Genomic DNA, 15,063 nt, shown 5'->3' with positions numbered 1-15,063 from the left:
TGCTGCTGCTGATGATGATGATGAGAGGCACTGACAGATTGTGGCTGATGGGATGAGTTACATTTAGTTGTTTGTGTCTCTGGAGGGGCGGATTTGTTGTCGTGGCAGAAATGGCCTCCACTAGAGGCCGCGATGTGGAGTATTTGGTCTACTCTCCCACGCTGGGCGTGCCCACACTTTACCCCGATACACACGCGGGGCGTGAGCTCACTGGGCTTGCAATGCAGAGGTGCAGGTTAGAGTCCATTTCACACTCAGCCACTCACCCACCCACTCAGTCACTCACCCACCCACTCAGCCACTCACTCAGTCACCCACTCAGCCACTCACTCAGTCACTCACTCAGCCACTCACCCACTCAGCCACCTACCCACTCAGCCACTCACTCACCCACTCAGCCACCCACTCAGCCACCCACTCAGCCACTCACCCACAGAGGGATACAGACCCTTTATGCAGTGGTATTGTAGTATCTGCGTCAATGTTTTTGTTGTTTGGTTATGGTGGTGGTTATGGTGGTGGTTGTGGTGGTGGTTGTGGTGGTGGTTGTGGTGGTGGTTGTGGTGGTGGTTGTGGTGGTGGTTGTGGTGGTGGTTGTGGTGGTGGTTGTGGTGGTGGTTGTGATGGTGGTTATGGTGGTGGTTGTGGTGGTTGTGGTGGTTGTGGTTATATGTGCGGTTGTGGTGTTTGTGGTTATATTTGTTATAATTGTGTAGGTTGTGGTTGTAGTGGTCATAGTTGTGGTGTAGGTGGTTATGATGGTTGTTATGGTAGTTGTATTATTTTGAACTTCAATTGCACCCTACCCAGCCGACCGTGCTAATTGGAGGTGTGGTTATCGTTGTGATTATTTTATGGTTGTTTTGGTTTTAGTTGTGGTGGTGATTGTGGTTGGTGCAGGTGCTGGGATGAAGGATGCGTTCCGTGTCCTCTGCCCATGCGGCTCCAACAACGATTGCTCCAGCCAGCACTGCCGCCCCTGTGGTCACATGACCTTGCCTCCCAGCATACCTTGCAGTCGTCATTGATTCTGGGCCATATTTACCTCCTGCATCTCTATAGGAGCTCTCGCTTCCTCCACACACTCTCCTCCTACCTCTGCTCTCTCTCCCCGTGTCTCCATCCCCCCTCTTCTTTCTGGAAGGTTCAGGGGTCAGGAGTTGACTGGCTGCACTCTGACCTTTGACCTTGGCTGTCACCCGAGTGGGATTATCTAACAGCAGTCAACCCATAGTATCAGGATCTGTCCCGTGACCTCCTCCTATACCTAGCCTGGAAAAGCAGTCAACCTGTGGCACCCAGATCTGTCCCGTGACCTGCTGCACCTAGCCTGGCACAGCAGTAAAACCATGGCACCTGGGTCTGTCCCATGACCTCCTGCACCTAGCATGGCACATCAGTAAACCCATGTCACCTGGGTCTGTCCCGTGTCCTCCTCCTCCTGCACCTAGTCTGGCACAGCAGTCAACCCATGGCACCTGGGTCTGTCCCATGACCTCCTCCTTGCACCTAGTATGGCACAGCAGTCAACCCATGGCACCTGGTTTGTTGTGATGACATTACCGCCACGTAGTGGCGAATGACGGCCATTGTCGTTGTGAGTTTGTGGGCTTGTGTGTGAGTAATGGTGATTGAGTGTGTGACTATCATGTCGTGTCTGTGTGAGTTGGATGGTAGGGGTGTGTTTATGAGGGTGAGTGTATGTGGATGTTTGAGTATCATGGTGAGTATGTGAGTGATTGTATGTGAAAGTGTGAGTTTGATGGTGATTGTATCATGTTGAGTGCAAGCAATACTCTGAGCTTGACTTATTTCCCCCCCCCCTCCCTTTGCCCACTCTTCCTCCCTCTCCCTGTCTCCCCCCACTCTCCCCCACCCACTCTACCTCCCTCACCTTCCCTGCCTCTCTATCTATCTCCTTTCTCCCGTAATTACCTCGCCTGTTATAAAGGAGATCGTGGGTTCGATCCCTACCCTCACACCTGGTATATATTTAGAGTTTGCGTGCCTCTCTCCCTCTCTCCCCGTGGTCGCGTTCAGAGTGTTTGGTTTCTATAAATGTCGACGTGATGATAGGCCACTTCGTTGACCTTTCATTTGTGGCATTTTCCCTTCTGAAGAAGAGTCGTGTAGCTCGGTGGGCATTACCTGGAAAAATTTAAATAGTTTAGTTTCCTCTTTTCCTCCTCCCTTCCTCCCTTTCCACACCCCTCCCCCCCAGCACAACAACAAGAAGCAGGAGGAGGATGGTTTGTCTCCCAAGCCGAGCGCTTCCGGGTCCACCTTCCTGATCCTCCCTCTGCCCCGGGGGGGGGGGGGGGGGGGGAAGATCCCCTCACACAGGGTTACGGTACCCCACCCACATACACACGGGGTTACGGTGCCCCCGCCACACATACGCACATGGGTACGGTACCCCCCACTCACATGCCAGGCTATGTGCACCACACAGAGACCCAAAGACTCGCACATAGATCCATAGACTCACACAGACCCATTGACTCGCACAGAAAACAATTAACTCAAACAAAGACCCGTCGAAACACGGACAATATACTTACACAAAGACACATAGACTCACACAGACTCATCCATTCGTGCACCCACCCACTCAACGACTCGCAGGCTTACTCGCTCACCCAATCCCTCACCTACTCAGCCACTCACTCAGAAACTCACTCAAGAACTCGCTCACCCATTTACCCACCCACTTGCTCACCCACTTGTGCATCCACTCACAGAATCACTCGTAAATCACCCACTCACACGCTCAGAAACTGACTCACAAAATAATTCACCCACTCACTCATGCACTCACTTGCCCACTTACCCATGCGCGCACAGATTCACCCACTTACTCGGTCACAGTCTCCCTCTCTGATAGACTCGCTCATAGGCTCAATCGCTCACAGACTCAATCACTCACAGACTCACTCAGAATCTCTCACCCACTAACTTATTCAGAAACTCACTCAACCACCGACCCACTTACTTAAAAACTACCTCACTTATCCGCACCCACTCACTGACCTACTTACTCATCCACTCGCTCAGCCACTCACTGACCAACTCACTCACTCATAAACTCAGTCGCGCACTCATCCACTCACTCCGAAACTCATTCATCCACCCACCGACTCACTCGCAACCATTAACTCATCCACTCAATAATTTCATTCATTCACTCATCCACTCACTCAACCATTCACTCATTCAACAACCCACTCACTCACCCACTCACTTGGAGACTCTCTCACCCACTCACTCACCTACTCGCCCAGTCTATTAGCCACTCATTCAGAAACTCACTCACCTACTCACTCACCCACAATCGATCAATCACTCATATACTAAATCACGCACCCACCCACACACTCACTCACCCACTCACTCATCCACTTTTCCACTCACTTAAGAACCCACTCCCTCAACCACCAACTCAGAATATCACTCCTCCACTCACCCACCCATTTACTCACCCACTCGCTCACCCACTCATTCAACAACTTTCTCACTCGTGGACTCACTTGCTTATCCATTCACTCATCCACTCGCTCGTCCAATCTCTCACCCACTCGCTCACCCACTCGCTCACCCACTCGCTCACCCACTCGCTCACCCACTCGCTCACCCACTCGCTCACCCACTCGCTCACCTACTCGCTCACCCACTCGCTCACCCACTCGCTCACCCACTCACTCACAGACTGACTCAGAAACTCACTCATCCAAGCATTCACTCACTGACTCACTCACCCATTCATTTAACCATTCACTCACAGACTCACTCAGACTCACTCGCTCCCAGACTCACTCACTCACAGACGCACAAAGAAGCTCACTAACCCACGAACCGATTCAGAAACTCAGTCAACCACCAAACCACCTACTCAAAAACTCCTTTACTCATCCGCACTCACTCACTAACCTATCTACTCATTTACTCAATCGGCCACGTTTACTCACTAACTCGCTCACTCATGCACTCAGAAAATCACTCATCCACTCACTTAGAAACTCCTATAACCATTGACCCACTCGCTCAAAAACTCCCTCATCTACTCTCTCGCTCACTTTCTTATTTACTCACCCACTCCCTCACCAATTCACTCGTTTCCCCACTCATTCTTTCAGTCACTCACTCATTGAGCAACTCGGTCAATCATTATCTAATTCAATCACTCACCCATTCACTCGGAGACTCACTCGCTCACTCATCCTCCACTCACTCAACCACTAACCCACTCAGAAACTTACTCAGCTACTCACCACTCATTCACCCACTCATCCACTCATTGAATAAATCACCTACTCGCCCACTTTCTCAGCCACTCAATCAGAAACTCATTCACCTACTCACCCACACACTCACTCACCCACTTACACTCGGGAGTGGGTGGTTTTAGAGTTCAGTGTTAATCATTGGGACTCCCATAGGGTTCTGTGTTGCTCACTGGGTCTCCCATAGGGTTGAGTGTTAATCAATGGGTCTCCCATAGAGTTCAGTATGACTCATTTGGGCTCCCATCGGGTTCAGTGTTAATCACTGGGTCTCCCATAGGGTTCAGTGTTAATCACTGAGGCTCCCATCGGGTTCAGTGTTAATCACTGGGGCACCCATAGGGTTCAATGTTAATAAATGGGGCTCCCATAGGGTTCAGTGTTAATCACTGGGCCACCCATAGGGTTCGGTGTAATCACTGGGGCTCCCATAGGGTTGAGTGTTAATCACTGGATCTCCCATAGTGTTCAGTGTTAATCACTGGGGCTCCCATAGAGTTCTGTGTTAATCACTGGGGCTCCCTTAGGGTTGAGTGTTAATCACTTGGTCTCCCATAGCGTTGAGTGTTAATCACTTCTAGATTTGAAGCTTTCGTGACTGCAAGGATTCATACTCTTAGTTCTTTCGGTAAAGTCACGTAGGTAAAAAATAAAATTAAAATTTTTACCTACGTGACTTTACCAAAAGTACTAAGAGTATGTTAATCACTTGGTCTCCCATAGGGTTCAGTGTCATCACTGGGGCTCCCATAGGGTTGAGTGTTAATCACTGGATCTCCCATAGGGCTGAGTGTTAATCAATTGGTCTCCCATAGGGTTCAGTGTTAATCACTGGGTCTCCCATAGGGTTCAGTGTAACCACTGGGTCTCCCATAGGGTTCAGTGTTAATCACAGGGGCACCCATCGGGTTGAGTGTTAATCACTGGGTCTCCCATAGGGTTGAGTGTTAATCACTGGGTCTCCCATAGGGTTCAGTGTTAATCACTGAGGCTTACATTGGGTTCAGTGTTAATCACTGGGGCACCCATAGGGTTCAATGTTAATAACTGGGACTTCCATAGGGTTCAGTGTTAATCACTGGGGCTCCCATAGTGTTCAGTCTTAATCACTGGGGCTTTCATAGAGTTCTGTGTTAATCACTGGGGCTCCCTTAGGGTTAATGTTAATAACTGGGACTTCCATAGGGTTCAGTGTAATCACTGGGGCTTCCATAGAGTTCTGTGTTAATCACTGGGGCTCCCTTAGGGTTAATGTTAATAACTGGGACTTCCATAGGGTTCAGTGTAATCACTGGGTCTCCCATAGAGTTGAGTGTTATTCACTGGGTCTCCCATAGGGTTGAGTGTTAATCACTGGGTCTCCCATAGAGTTGAGTGTTATTCACTGGGTCTCCCATAGGGTTGAGTGTTATTCACTTGGTCTCCCATAGAGTTGAGTGTTATTCACTGGGTCTCCCATAGGGTTGAGTGTTAATCACTGGGGCTTCCATAGGGTTGAGTGTTAATCACTGGGGCTTCCATAGGGTTGAGTGTTAATCACTGGGGCTTCCATAGGGTTGATTGTTATTCACTGGGGCTTCCATAGGGTTGAGTGTTAATCACTGGGGCTTCCATAGGGTTGATTGTTATTCACTGGGGCTTCCATAGGGTTGAGTGTTAATCACTGGGGCTTCCATAGAGTTCTGTGTTAATCATTGGGGCTCCCTTACGGTTAATGTTAATCACTGGGACTTCCATAGGGTTCAGTGTTAATCACTTGGTCTCCCATAGGGTTCAGTGTTAATCACTTATAGATTTGAAGCTTTCGTGACTGCAAGGATTCATACTCTTAGTTCTTTCGGTAAAGGCACGTAGGTAAAAAATTACATTAAAATTTTTACCTACGTGACTTTACCGAAAGTACTAAGAGTATGTTAATCACTTGGTCTCCCATAGGGTTCAGTATTTATCACTTCTAGATTTGAAGCTTTCGTGACTGCAAGGATTCATACTCTTAGTTCTTTCGGTAAAGTCACGTAGGTAAAAAATAAAAATTTTACCTACGTGACTTTACCAAAAGTACTAAGAGTATGTTAATCACTTGGTCTCCCATAGGGTTCAGTGTCATCACTGGGGCTCCCATAGGGTTGAGTGTTAATCACTGGATCTCCCATAGGGTTGAGTGTTAATCAATTGGTCTCCCATAGGGTTCAGTGTTAATCACTGGGTCTCCCATAGGGTTCAGTGTAACCACTGGGTCTCCCATAGGGTTCAGTGTTAATCACAGGGGCACCCATCGGGTTGAGTGTTAATCACTGGGTCTCCCATAGGGTTGAGTGTTAATCACTGGGTCTCCCATAGGGTTCAGTGTTAATCACTGAGGCTTACATTGGGTTCAGTGTTAATCACTGGGGCACCCATAGGGTTCAATGTTAATAACTGGGACTTCCATAGGGTTCAGTGTTAATCACTGGGGCTCCCATAGTGTTCAGTCTTAATCACTGGGGCTTTCATAGAGTTCTGTGTAAATCACTGGGGCTCCCTTAGGGTTAATGTCAATAACTGGGACTTCCATAGGGTTCAGTGTAATCACTGGGGCTTCCATAGAGTTCTGTGTTAATCACTGGGGCTCCCTTAGGGTTAATGTTAATAACTGGGACTTCCATAGGGTTCAGTGTAATCACTGGGTCTCCCATAGAGTTGAGTGTTATTCACTGGGTCTCCCATAGGGTTGAGTGTTAATCACTGGGTCTCCCATAGGGTTGAGTGTTATTCACTGGGTCTCCCATAGGGTTGAGTGTTATTCACTTGGTCTCCCATAGAGTTGAGTGTTATTCACTGGGTCTCCCATAGGGTTGAGTGTTAATCACTGGGGCTTCCATAGGGTTGAGTGTTAATCACTGGGGCTTCCATAGGGTTGAGTGTTAATCACTGGGGCTTCCATAGGGTTGATTGTTATTCACTGGGGCTTCCATAGGGTTGAGTGTTAATCACTGGGGCTTCCATAGGGTTGATTGTTATTCACTGGGGCTTCCATAGGGTTGAGTGTTAATCACTGGGGCTTCCATAGGGTTGAGTGTTAATCACTGGGGCTTCCATAGAGTTCTGTGTTAATCATTGGGGCTCCCTTATGGTTAATGTTAATCACTGGGACTTCCATAGGGTTCAGTGTTAATCACTTGGTCTCCCATAGGGTTCAGTGTTAATCACTTATAGATTTGAAGCTTTCGTGACTGCAAGGATTCATACTCTTAGTTCTTTCGGTAAAGGCACGTAGGTAAAAAATTACATTAAAATTTTTACCTACGTGACTTTACCGAAAGTACTAAGAGTATGTTAATCACTTGGTCTCCCATAGGGTTCAGTATTTATCACTGGGGCTCCCTTGGGGTTAATGTTAACCACTGGGGCTCCCATAGGGTTGAGTGTTAATCACTGGGTCTCCCATAGGGTTTAGTATAACCACTGGGGCTCCCATAGGGTTCAGTGTTAATCACTTGGTCTCCCATAGGGTTCAGTGTTAATCACTTGGTCTCCCATAGGGTTGAGTGTTAATCACTGGGTCTCCCATAGGGTTCAGTGTTAATCACTGGGTCTCCCATAGGGTTGAGTGTTAATCACTTGGTCTCCCATAGGGTTCAGTGTTAATCACTTGGTCTCCCATAGGGTTCAGTGTTAATCACTTGGTCTCCCATAGGGTTCAGTGTTACTCTCTGGGGCTTCCATAGGGTTCGTTGTTAATAAGTTTTCGTGACTGCAAGGCTCCATATTCTTTGTTTTTTTCGGTAAAGTCACGTAGGTTACAAAATAAAATAAAAAATAAATTAAATCACGACGTTTCGGAGGCAACACAAGCTTCCGTCTTCAGGTGGCACCGTCGCAGCAGTAATTTTGCTGATGGTGCCACCTGAAGACGGAAGTTTGTGTTGCCTCCGAAACGTCGTGATTTCGTTGTTAATCACTGGGTCTCCCATCGGGTTCAGTGTTAATTACAGGGGCTCCCATAGGGCTCAGTGTTATACACACTGAGTCTCCCATAGAATTCAGTGTTAATCACTGGGTCTCCCATAGGGTTGAGTGTTAATCACTGGGGCTCCCATAGGGTTGAGTGTTAATCACTGGGGCTCCCATAGGGTGCAGTGTTAATCACTGGGGCTCCCTTAGGGTTAATGTTAATCACTTGGTCTCCCATGGGGTTGAGTGTTAATCACTTATAGATTTGAAGCTTTCGTGACTGCAAGGATTCATACTCTTAGTTCTTTCGGTAAAGTCAGGTAGGTAAAACATGAAATTAAAATTTTTACCTACGTGACTTTACCGAAAGTACTAAGTATGTTAATCACTGGGTCTCCCATAGGGTTCAGTGTAAGACACTGGCGCTCCCTTGGGGTTAATGTTAAGCACTGGGTCTCCCATAGGGTTTAGTGTAACCACTGGGGCTCCCATAGGGTTGAGTGTTAATCACTGGGGCTTCCATAGAGTTCTGTGTTAATCATTGGGGCTCCCTTACGGTTAATGTTAATCACTGGGACTTCCATAGGGTTCAGTGTTAATCACTTGGTCTCCCATAGGGTTCAGTGTTAATCACTTATAGATTTGAAGCTTTCGTGACTGCAAGGATTCATACTCTTAGTTCTTTCGGTAAAGGCACGTAGGTAAAAAATTACATTAAAATTTTTACCTACGTGACTTTACCGAAAGTACTAAGAGTATGTTAATCACTTGGTCTCCCATAGGGTTCAGTATTTATCACTTCTAGATTTGAAGCTTTCGTGACTGCAAGGATTCATACTCTTAGTTCTTTCGGTAAAGTCACGTAGGTAAAAAATAAAATTTTTACCTACGTGACTTTACCAAAAGTACTAAGAGTATGTTAATCACTTGGTCTCCCATAGGGTTCAGTGTCATCACTGGGGCTCCCATAGGGTTGAGTGTTAATCACTGGATCTCCCATAGGGTTGAGTGTTAATCAATTGGTCTCCCATAGGGTTCAGTGTTAATCACTGGGTCTCCCATAGGGTTCAGTGTAACCACTGGGTCTCCCGTAGGGTTCAGTGTTAATCACAGGGGCACCCATCGGGTTGAGTGTTAATCACTGGGTCTCCCATAGGGTTGAGTGTTAATCACTGGGTCTCCCATAGGGTTCAGTGTTAATCACTGAGGCTTACATTGGGTTCAGTGTTAATCACTGGGGCACCCATAGGGTTCAATGTTAATAACTGGGACTTCCATAGGGTTCAGTGTTAATCACTGGGGCTCCCATAGTGTTCAGTCTTAATCACTGGGGCTTTCATAGAGTTCTGTGTAAATCACTGGGGCTCCCTTAGGGTTAATGTCAATAACTGGGACTTTCATAGGGTTCAGTGTAATCACTGGGGCTTCCATAGAGTTCTGTGTTAATCACTGGGGCTCCCTTAGGGTTAATGTTAATAACTGGGACTTCCATAGGGTTCAGTGTAATCACTGGGTCTCCCATAGAGTTGAGTGTTATTCACTGGGTCTCCCATAGGGTTGAGTGTTAATCACTGGGTCTCCCATAGGGTTGAGTGTTATTCACTGGGTCTCCCATAGGGTTGAGTGTTATTCACTTGGTCTCCCATAGAGTTGAGTGTTATTCACTGGGTCTCCCATAGGGTTGAGTGTTAATCACTGGGGCTTCCATAGGGTTGAGTGTTAATCACTGGGGCTTCCATAGGGTTGAGTGTTAATCACTGGGGCTTCCATAGGGTTGATTGTTATTCACTGGGGCTTCCATAGGGTTGAGTGTTAATCACTGGGGCTTCCATAGGGTTGATTGTTATTCACTGGGGCTTCCATAGGGTTGAGTGTTAATCACTGGGGCTTCCATAGGGTTGAGTGTTAATCACTGGGGCTTCCATAGAGTTCTGTGTTAATCATTGGGGCTCCCTTATGGTTAATGTTAATCACTGGGACTTCCATAGGGTTCAGTGTTAATCACTTGGTCTCCCATAGGGTTCAGTGTTAATCACTTATAGATTTGAAGCTTTCGTGACTGCAAGGATTCATACTCTTAGTTCTTTCGGTAAAGGCACGTAGGTAAAAAATTACATTAAAATTTTTACCTACGTGACTTTACCGAAAGTACTAAGAGTATGTTAATCACTTGGTCTCCCATAGGGTTCAGTATTTATCACTGGGGCTCCCTTGGGGTTAATGTTAACCACTGGGGCTCCCATAGGGTTGAGTGTTAATCACTGGGTCTCCCATAGGGTTTAGTATAACCACTGGGGCTCCCATAGGGTTCAGTGTTAATCACTTGGTCTCCCATAGGGTTCAGTGTTAATCACTTGGTCTCCCATAGGGTTGAGTGTTAATCACTGGGTCTCCCATAGGGTTCAGTGTTAATCACTGGGTCTCCCATAGGGTTGAGTGTTAATCACTTGGTCTCCCATAGGGTTCAGTGTTAATCACTTGGTCTCCCATAGGGTTCAGTGTTAATCACTTGGTCTCCCATAGGGTTCAGTGTTACTCTCTGGGGCTTCCATAGGGTTCGTTGTTAATAAGTTTTCGTGACTGCAAGGCTCCATATTCTTTGTTTTTTTCGGTAAAGTCACGTAGGTTACAAAATAAAATAAAAAATAAATTAAATCACGACGTTTCGGAGGCAACACACGCTTCCGTCTTCAGGTGGCACCGTCGCAGCAGTAATTTTGCTGATGGTGCCACCTGAAGACGGAAGTTTGTGTTGCCTCCGAAACGTCGTGATTTCGTTGTTAATCACTGGGTCTCCCATCGGGTTCAGTGTTAATTACAGGGGCTCCCATAGGGCTCAGTGTTATACACACTGAGTCTCCCATAGAATTCAGTGTTAATCACTGGGTCTCCCATAGGGTTGAGTGTTAATCACTGGGGCTCCCATAGGGTTGAGTGTTAATCACTGGGGCTCCCATAGGGTGCAGTGTTAATCACTGGGGCTCCCTTAGGGTTAATGTTAATCACTTGGTCTCCCATGGGGTTGAGTGTTAATCACTTATAGATTTGAAGCTTTCGTGACTGCAAGGATTCATACTCTTAGTTCTTTCGGTAAAGTCAGGTAGGTAAAACATGAAATTAAAATTTTTACCTACGTGACTTTACCGAAAGTACTAAGTATGTTAATCACTGGGTCTCCCATAGGGTTCAGTGTAAGACACTGGCGCTCCCTTGGGGTTAATGTTAAGCACTGGGTCTCCCATAGGGTTTAGTGTAACCACTGGGGCTCCCATAGGGTTGAGTGTTAATCACTGGGTCTCCCATAGGGTTCAGTGTAAGACACTGGCGCTCCCTTGGGGTTAATGTTAAGCACTGGGTCTCCCATAGGGTTTAGTGTAACCACTGGGGCTCCCATAGGGTTGAGTGTTAATCACTGGGTCTCCCATAGGTTTCATTGTAACCACTGGGGCTCCCATAGGGTTGAGTGGTAATCACTTGGTCTCCCATAGTGTTCTGTGTTACTCACTAGGGCTCCCATAGGGTTCGTTGTTAATACGTTTTCGTGACTGCAAGGGTCCATATTCTTTGGTTTTTTCGGTAAAGTCACGTAGGTTACAAAAAATAAATTTAATCACGACGTTTCGGAGGCAACACAAGCTTCCGTCTTCAGGTGGCACCGTCACAGCAGTAATTTTGCTGACGGTGCCACCTGAAGACGGAAGCTTGTGTTGCCTCCGAAACGTCGTGATTTCGTTGTTAATCACTGGGGCTCCCATAGGGTTGAGTGTTACTCTCTGGGTCTTCCATAGGGTTGAGTGTTAATCAATGGGTCTCCCATAGAGTTCAGTGTTAATTACTGGGTCTCCCATAGAGTTCAGTGTTAATTACTGGGTCTCCCATAGGATTCAGTGTTAATCATTGGGGCTCCCATAGAGTTCAGTGTTAATCACTGGGTCTCCCATAGGGTTCAGTGTTAATCACCGGGGCTCCCATAGGATTCAGTGTTAATCACTGGGTCTCCCATCGGGTTCAGTGTTAATTACTGGATCTCCCATAGGGTTGAGTGTTAACCATTGGGTCTCCCATAGAGTTCAGTGTTAATCATTGGGTCTCCCATAGGGTTCAGTGTTAATCACAGACCCATAGATTCCTAAAACCCTAACTCTATAAACACGTAAGCCTCTATACCCCTAACTCTCTAAACCGCTATACTCCGAAAACTATAACCCTCTAAACCCCTTCACCCTTAACACCCTAACTTTTTAATCCCCTTAACCCTTAAACCCCTCACCCTCTAAACCCCTCACCCACTAAACCCCTATGCCTCTAAATCCAACCCCCTAACCCTTTGAACCTCTAACTTTCTCCAATCCCATTATAAAGGTTTTTTTTTTGCGGTAATATCGTGTGAATATAAATGTGTCTTAAAATCGTCACCACCCGACACAGCCAATTAATAAAAGTTTGTCACGTGAACAAAAAGTGCCAATTAGTTTCTACTTTAGCACATCGGTGTGTTGGAGACTAACCCAAATTAACCTTTATTATGAATAACCCCTCAACCCCATAACTCCCCCTGCGCCACCCCCCATGTCTCCCCTTCACCCCCCTCGCCTCCCTCAGCTGCTACTTCCGCTGAGGCCGGGGCGAGTGGAGGCGGCGCTGTGCATTGTGGGTGGCGAGAGGCTGATTTGGATTCCCTCTCACGGCCACCGTCGGTGGCTCGCGACCTTCTGAAGTGGCGGCTCGCTGGCTGGGCCTCCTCTACGTCGACTCAGCCAGAAGAAGGTGAGAACCAAGCGCGGTGTGGACACATCAGCGGTGGCGGTGGTAGGGGGGGGAGACAAAGGAGGCACCTGGCCCACAGGTGCCTCCCTTGTCTCCCACCTCTCTCTCCCCGTGTCTCCCTCCTCTCTCGCCCCGTGTCTCACTCCTCTCTCTCCCCGTGTCTCACTCCTCTCTCTCCCCGTGTCTCACTCCTCTCTCTCCCCGTGTCTCACTCCTCTCTCTCCCCGTGTCTCACTCCTCTCTCTCCCCGTGTCTCCCTCCTCTCTCTCCCCGTGTCTCCCTCCTCTCTCTCCCCGTGTCTCCCTCCTCTCTCTCCTCGTGTCTCCCTCCTCTCTCTCCCTGTGTCTCCCTCCTCTCTCTCCCCGTGTCTCACTCCTCTCTCTCTCCCCGTGTCTCCCTCCTCTCTCTCTCCCCGTGTCTCCCTCCTCTTTCTCCCCGTGTCTCCCTCCTCTCTCTCCCCGTGTCTCACTCCTCTCTCTCTCCCCGTGTCTCCCTCCTCTCTCTCTCCGTGTCTCCCTCCTCTCTCTCCCCGTGTCTCCCTCCTCTCTCTCCCCGTGTCTCCCTCCTCTCTCTCCCCGTGTCTCCCTCCTCTCTCTCCCCGTGTCTCCATCTTCTCTCTCCCGTGTCTCCCTCCTCTCTCTCCCCGTGTCTCCCTCCTCTCTCTCCCCATGTCTCCCACCTCTCTCTCCCCATGTCTCCCTCCTCTCTCTCCCCGTGTTTCCCTCCTCTCTCTCCCCGTGTCTCCCTCCTCTCTCTCCCCGTGTCTCCCTCCTCTCTCTCCCCGTGTCTCCCTCCTCTCTCTCCCCGTGTCTCCCTCCTCTCTCTCCCCGTGTCTCCCTCCTCTCTCTCCCCGTGTCTCCCTCCTCTCTCTCCCCGTGTCTCCCTCCTCTCTCTCCCCGTGTCTCCCTCCTATCTCTCCCCGTGTCTCCCTCCTCTCTCTCCCCGTGTCTCCCTCCTCTCTCTCCCCGTGTCTCCCTCCTCTCTCTCCCCGTGTCTCCCTCCTCTCTCTCCCCGTGTCTCCCTCCTCTCTCTCCCGTGTCTCCCTCCTCTCTCTCCCCGTGTCTCACTCCTCTTTCTCCCCCGTCTCTCCCTCCTCTCTCTCCCCGTGTCTCACTCCTCTCTCTCCCCGTGTCTCCCTCCTCTCTCCCCGTGTCTCCCTCCTCTCTCTCCGCGTGTCTCCCTCCTCTCTCTCCCCGTGTCTCCCTCCTCTCTCTCCCCGTGTCTCCCTCCTCTCTCTCCCCGTGTCTCACTCCTCTCTCTCTCCCCGTGTCTCCCTCCTCTCTCTCCCCGTGTCTCCCTCCTCTCTCTCCCCGTGTCTCCCTCCTCTCTCTCCCCGTGTCTCCATCCTCTCTCTCCCCATGTCTCCATGTCCCCTTCTCTCTAGGTGGTGCAGGTTCAGGAGTTTACTGGCTGCACTCCGACCTTTGGCCTTGGCTGTCGCCCAAGTGGGATTGACGCACAGCAGTCAACCCATAGCATCAGTATCTGTCCCATGACCTCCTCCTGCACCTAGCCTGGCACAGCAGTCAACCCATGACACCTGGCTCTGTCCCATGACCTCCTCCTGCACCTAGCCTGGCACAGCAGTCAACCCATGGCACCTGGGTTGTTGTGATGATATCACCATCATGTAGTGGCGAATTACGGCTGTTGTCGTTGTGAGTTTGTAGGCTTGTGTGTGAGTAATGGTGCGTGTGTGACTTTCATGACGTGTGTGAGAGTAGGATTGTAGGGGTGTGTATCATGGTGCGAGTGTGGGTGTGTATCATGGTGAGTGTGTGGGTGTGTGAGTGTCATGGTGAGTGTGTGGGTGTGTGAGTGTCATGGTGAGTGTGTGGGTGTGTGAGTGTCATGGTGAGTGTGTGGGTGTGTGAGTGTCATGGTGAGTGTGTGTGAGTGTCATGGTGCGAGTGTGGGTGTGTGAGTGTCATGGTGAGTGTGGGTGTGTGAGTGTCATGGTGAGTGTGGGTGTGTGAGTGTCATGGTGAGTGTGTGGGTGTGTGAGTGTCATGGTGAGTGTGTGTGAGTGTCATGGTGCGAGTGTGGGTGTGTGAGTGTCATGGTGAGTGTGTGGGTGTGTGAG

General features: G+C 49.0%; 1 long non-coding RNA gene across 1 annotated transcript; it reads left to right on the top strand.

Moving 5' to 3' along the window:
- The first annotated feature begins 2,200 nt into the window (after window positions 1–2,200).
- On the top strand, window positions 2,201–14,624 carry LOC144738409 (uncharacterized). Its single transcript, XR_013589250.1, has 3 exons — window positions 2,201–2,350; window positions 12,816–12,980; window positions 14,365–14,624. It is a non-coding gene; the product is annotated as an uncharacterized LOC144738409 (long non-coding RNA).
- Window positions 14,625–15,063: the final 439 nt, after the last annotated feature.

This window comes from Lampetra planeri, chromosome 82 (genome assembly GCF_965212315.1).
Source record: "Lampetra planeri chromosome 82, kcLamPlan1.2.h2, whole genome shotgun sequence".
Classification (NCBI taxonomy): Eukaryota; Metazoa; Chordata; class Hyperoartia; order Petromyzontiformes; family Petromyzontidae; genus Lampetra; species Lampetra planeri.
The sequence above is the reverse complement of the archived record's forward strand: the minus strand, read 5'-3'. Positions and strand labels throughout refer to the sequence as shown.